Raw genomic sequence first — 6,088 nt, forward strand, 5'->3', positions numbered from 1 at the left:
CATTCAACTTACCCCTCATCTCCACACACCCCATCTTTACTCCTGCTCAACGTCAGCTTCTTTTACAGCACTTGGCTTTCACTCCTTTATATTCTCTTTCTCCTGGCACACAGCGAAGTGCCTGTCTGTAGGCATGGCTCAATAATTGAGATGTTCTTAAATGAATGATTCAGGTAAAGTCAAGTTTTTTAAAAATTGAGATATAATTGACATAACATTGTATTTGTTTAGATCAGTTGGTAAAGAATCTGCCTGCAATGCCAGAGACCCCAGTTTTATCCCTGGGTTGGGAAGATTCCCTGGAGGAGGGCATGGCAACCCACTATAGTATTCTTGCCTTGAGAATCCCCATAGACAGAGGAGCCTGGTGGGCTATAGTCCATAGGGTTACAAACAGTTGAACATGACTGAGTGACTAAGCAGAGCACATGCAACATAATGATTTCATATTTGTATATACTGTGAAATGATCACAATGCTGCTGCTGCTGCTGCTAAGTCGCTTCAGTCGTATCTGACTCTATGCGACCCCATAGACAGCAGCCCACCAGGCTCCCCCGTCCCTGGGATTCTCCAGGCAAGAACACTGGAGTGGGTTGCCATTTCCTTCTCCAATGCATGAAAGTGAAAAGTGAAAGTGAAGTTGCTCAGTCGTGTCTGACTCTTGGTGACCCCATGGGCTGCAGCCCACCAGGCTCCTCTGTCCATGGGGTTTTCCAGGCAAGAGTACTGGAGTGGGCTGCCATGAAATGATCACAATAGATCTAGTTAAAATCCATCACTACATATAGCTACAGTGTTTCTTCTTGTGATGAAAACTTTTAAGATCTACTGTCTTGGCAACTTCCAAAAATAAAATACAAGATTATCGACTGTAGTCACCTTTCTATACATCGTATCTCCATGACTCACTCACTTTACAACTGAAGTTTGTACCTTTTGATCACATTCACACATTTGATCCACTCTTCACCTTCCAGGTCTGGCAACTAACAATCTGTTCTCTGTATCTATGAGTTCAAAGTTTTTTTTTTTTCTTTTTATTATTTGTTAGAGTCCACATATATGTAAGATCATACAGTATTGTCTGACTCATTTCCCTTAGCATAATGCCTTCAAGGTCCATCCATGTTGTTACAGATGGCAAGATTTCCTTCTTTTTTTACCAGTATATATATACTTTGTTTTTGTTTCCTTTGGATGAACACCGAGGAGTAAAACTGTTGGATCACATGGTGCCTGTGTGCATGCTAAGTCACTTCAGTCATGTCTGTAGTTCTATTTTTAATTTTTTGAGGAAACTCCATACTGTTTTCCATAGTGGTTTCACCAATTTACATTCCCACCAACAGTGAACAAGGATTCCCTTTTGTCCATATCCTTATCAACACTTGTTATTTCTTGTCTTTGTGATAATAGCCGTTCTAACAGATGTGAGGCAATATCTCATAGTAGTTTTGATTTGCATTTCTCTGATAATTAAGGATGTTAAGTATCTTTTCATGTACCTATTGGTCATCTGTACATCTAGGGGGAAATTCAGATCCTCTGCCTATTTTTTCATTGGATTGTTTGCTTTTTATGCTATTGAGTTGTATAAGTTTTTTATATATTTTGGATATTAGCCTCTTGACAGATATATGATGAGCAAATGTTTTCTTCTATTCCGTAGGTTGCCTTTTCATTTTGTTGGTGGTTTCCTTTACTGAGCAGAAGCGTTTAAGTTTGCTGTAGCCTCGCTTGCTTATTTTTACTTGTATTGCCTTTGCTTCTGTTGTCAAATCAAAAAAAAAAAAAAAGATGTCAAGATGCTTACCACCAGTTTTCTTCTGAGAGTTTTATAGCTTCAAGTCTTACATTGGTGTCTTTATCCATTTTGAACTGCTTTTTGTGTGTGGTGTGTAAGGTAGCAGTCCAGTTTTACCCTTTTGCATATAGATATCCAGCTTTCCAATACCATTTATTGATAAGCCTGTCCTTTCTCTAGTGTATATTCTTGGCTTCTTTATGGTAAATTTATTAACTATATATGCATGCGTTTATTTCTAGGCAAGGAGTAAAGCCAACTTGAACAATGAAACCCCAGATTTTATCTGGTCAGAAACTTATAGATGCTGCTGCCTTGGAATAATGAACTAAGAAAGAACATAACAGAGTGCTTCACACAGGGCTAGGTTTAAATCTTGTTTTACCATTCTTTAACTAGGTGATCTTAGATAGGTTGTTTAACCATTCAATTCCCCACCCCTTATTTTTCAGATATTTCATCTCTAAAAGTGGGGACAATTTAAAATGCCTACCTCACAGAACTTTGGGGAGGATTAAATCAGATAAGGGACTTGGTACAGAGTGTGCCCCTTAGCAAGTACTCAAAATGAATATAATAAGTACTGTATATATATTCAGTATAAAACCTCTGAATTATATGACAGTTTTGTAAACTGTCTTTGTGATGTCTTTATGTCATGTGCAGGCCAACCTCAGCTGAAAAAGGGAAAATGGGTGTTGAACGAGCTAGTGAAAATTATTTCTTAGATCTTCCTTCCAGATTTGAAAATTTGTGTCTGTCTCAGGTGCCAGGAAAACCTGCCCCTACCCCTTTCACAGACGGAGGACAGAACAAATGGCCACTGCTTCACTTTCCTAGGGAGCCCTAGGTACCATGTCTCCTCTCCCACTATTTTCAGTAGAGCCTTGCTGATTGTTGACAGGGGTGGATATATTTAACGTCTGTGAAGGTGAGTTGAATTCTCATGCCCCATCTCATGAATAGACTCTAGACAAGTTGGTTTCTTCTAAACTTGTCTGCTCATATCTTAGAAATCATTTTTATTTTGCAAATTCTAAAGCTTTTCCTCTTGACAGTCCTGTCCACATACTAGGTCACAAAGATTTCAAGGCATAATATGTCTGACTGTAGCGACATCTACTGGTAAAATCGAGCTCTAAACCAAGGGGATCCAGTGTGTGTAGACTCAAAGGTATTTTAACCATTCTTTTACCGCTAAAGTGTAGTCCAGGCAAACATCCAAATCAACATTCTTTGATAATAAGAACTACTAAGCCACTTTACGAAATGATTTTCTATGAATGATTTTGGAATCTTAAAAGCTTTCCTGTTTGAAATACTTCTGCTATCTTTGCTGAAAAATCATTACCATATGTGAAATAGATCACCAGTCCAGGTTCAACGCATGAGACAGGGCGCTCAGGGCCAGTGCACTGGGATGACCCTGAGGTATGGTGGGGAAGGAGGTGCGAGAGGGGTTCAGGATGGGGGACACGTACACCCATGGCTGATTCATGTCAATGTATGGCAAAAACCAGTACAATATTATAAAGTAATTAGCCTCCAATTAAAATAAATAAATTTTTTTAAAAAGTCATAGGCCAAGTTGCTGAGCAGCCTTTTGAAAGGACCCATAGAGGTGGTGCTAGTGGTAAAGAACATGCCTGCCAATGCAGGAGACTTAAGTCATGCAGGTTCAATCCCTAGGTCAGGAAGAGCCCCTCCTTCTTAGGAGGAGGGCATAGCAACCCTCTCCAGTATTCTTGCCTGGAGAATCCCATGGACAGAGGAGCCTGGTGAGCTACAGGCCATGGGGCCGCAGAGTAGTGCACAGCTGAGGGACAGAGCACACGTGGGCTAGCCTGCCAGGCCCCTCTGTCCATGGGACTTCCCAGGCAAGAATACCAGAGTGAGTTGCCGTTTCCTCTTCTAGGGATCTTCCCAACCCAGGGATGAAACCCACGTCTCCCGTGTCTCCTACATTGGCAGGGAGAGTCTTCATCACTGCACCGCTTGGGAAGCCCTAGTAAGTACCTAGGATGTTAAAAAATTGTAAAATAAAGTTTTTAAATAATGTTTTTTTTATTACTTTGAGTTCTGTGGGGATTAATGACTAGCTGTCTAATAATGTTGGTATATTAGATATTAGCATTGTATCAATGTTAAATTCCTGATTTTGTAAATTTTACAGTGGTTATTGAGAGAATATGCTTTTCGAAGGAACTGGGCAGTGCAGAACTTCAGGGGTATGACAGCTAATTTTATGTGTCAATGTGGCTTGGCTATGGTGTCCAATTGCTTGGTCAGACAACTATCTATTTGTTGGTGTAAAGATATTCTTAAGATATGATTAACATTTAAATCGTCAGATTTTGAGTAAACTAGATTATACTCCATAATATGGGAGGGCATCATCCTATCATTTGAAAGCCTTAAAGAGCAACAACTTAGGTTTCCCAAGGAAGAAATTCTTCTTAAGACATAGACAGTCTGCCTGATTTCTGTCTTGTTGCGCTGTGGAATTCAGACTCAAGAATACAACATCAACTCCTACCTGAATTTCAAGCCTGCTAGACTGCCCTACATATATGGTATGTCAGCCCTCACAGCTGCATGAATCAGTTCCTTAATCTACGCTCCACCCCACCCCAACAAGGCTGCTGCCCATACTTCTTTCTCTCAAGATACGAATGTATCTCCTGTTGGTTTGTTTCTCTGGAGAATCCTAAACAGTGCAAGGGGTAAATGGCATCGTGTCCACAACTTACTGTCAAAAATGTTCATTCTTGGGGAATCTAAGCGAAAAGGTAGTCGGAATTCTTGTAGCGTTCCTGTAACTCTGCAATTATTATGTCAAAGTAAAAAGATAAAAACAAAATGTATTTGAAACCTGGTTTGGAACATGGCCTTTCTCTTGTACAAAAGCTTATGAACTTGGCTAAGTTCCCAAGGTAAACTGACAAAGGACTGTTCAACATAATACTGGGACCTTTGAAGGTGGTTAAGTAGGAAGAAGGCAATACTGTTTTATAGTGACTCAACCATAAGGGAAAGTATTAAAACTGATTTTAGTTCATCTTTATTTTGGTGGAGAAATATCACACAGTTTTTATTGCATAGTTTTAAAATATTAAGTTGCCAGTGTGAAAAAGTGGAGGGATAAACAGTTGTGGGAGGGAGTTGAGGAAAGAATCGTAGTTAAAGAAGAAACACCATGGTGCTCAGGTATATCCAGAGAGGAAGGGAAGATAGTTTAAGGAAGGTTTCATTTAATTTGGTTTACTTGGAAGAAATTCAAGCATATTTTTGCTCTGAGGGGATGGAACTAGGGTAGAAGGAGTAGTTGAAATTATACCAGAGAAAAACAAAATCTGGTATATATGAGAAAGGATGGAATCTTAAGCAGTACTTTTTTAAATTTTATATACCACAAAAATGTTTTAAATGATTAAACTGGAGGACCAACATAAAATTGTCAACTTCTACATTTGCCAGGTGAAGACATTAAAACAAAGCCATCCAAACATTGGGAATCCACCCTTACCATCATTTCATAAATAAAAGACATTTAAACTCTAAATATAGAAAAGGCAAAGGTAAGGATTTAATAAATTTTAGTACGATGTTCTCTCTTCACTGAAGACCGTTTGTATGGATTCCTGCTTTCGGCATTAGTCCTAGCTGAATACGTATAAGCAGCTGTGTTGGTAGCTGGTGCAGAGCCTGTCAGAATGGGGTGTTTTAGCAGCACACCTTGGATGGTTGCACATCCTTATCTCTGTTGTGACCTTGACTCTTCCTTTGACGTGCTTTCCAAGGTCGATCCTGATAACCCTTCACGTGGCTCCAGGCTTTGGTTCCTCCTCTTCCCAAGATCAACTTTACAGGTGAGACCTGTGGCATCCACTTCCACTTGCTTGAATGGCATGTTTATCTACCAAGGTTGTGATCATTATTATATCCCCAACTTTTGCCCTTGGTTAATGTTCAAACTCACTTATCACTTTCCGGTTAGCATAGCTATCCTTTTTCTTTTCGCTTTGTTCATTCCCTCACCTTTGCTTCTCAAAGAAATTTTTTTTTCCCCCCCTGAGGAAGTTTATCAGCACCTTGTTTCTGCTTCTATTCTGATAGTAGGTGCCTGTTTGCCTCCAGAGGGAATGGCCTGTTTAGTTACACAACTTACTGGTTATGTTAGTGCCCTTCCTTTGAGCTTTGTTTAGGACCTGAGCTGCTTCACAACCTGCAGGGTGAAGTCCAGAGCAATTCATCTTCTCATATATGTAAATAAGAAGCATGA

This window comes from Capra hircus, chromosome 26, assembly GCF_001704415.2.
Source record: "Capra hircus breed San Clemente chromosome 26, ASM170441v1, whole genome shotgun sequence".
NCBI lineage: Eukaryota > Metazoa > Chordata > Mammalia > Artiodactyla > Bovidae > Capra > Capra hircus.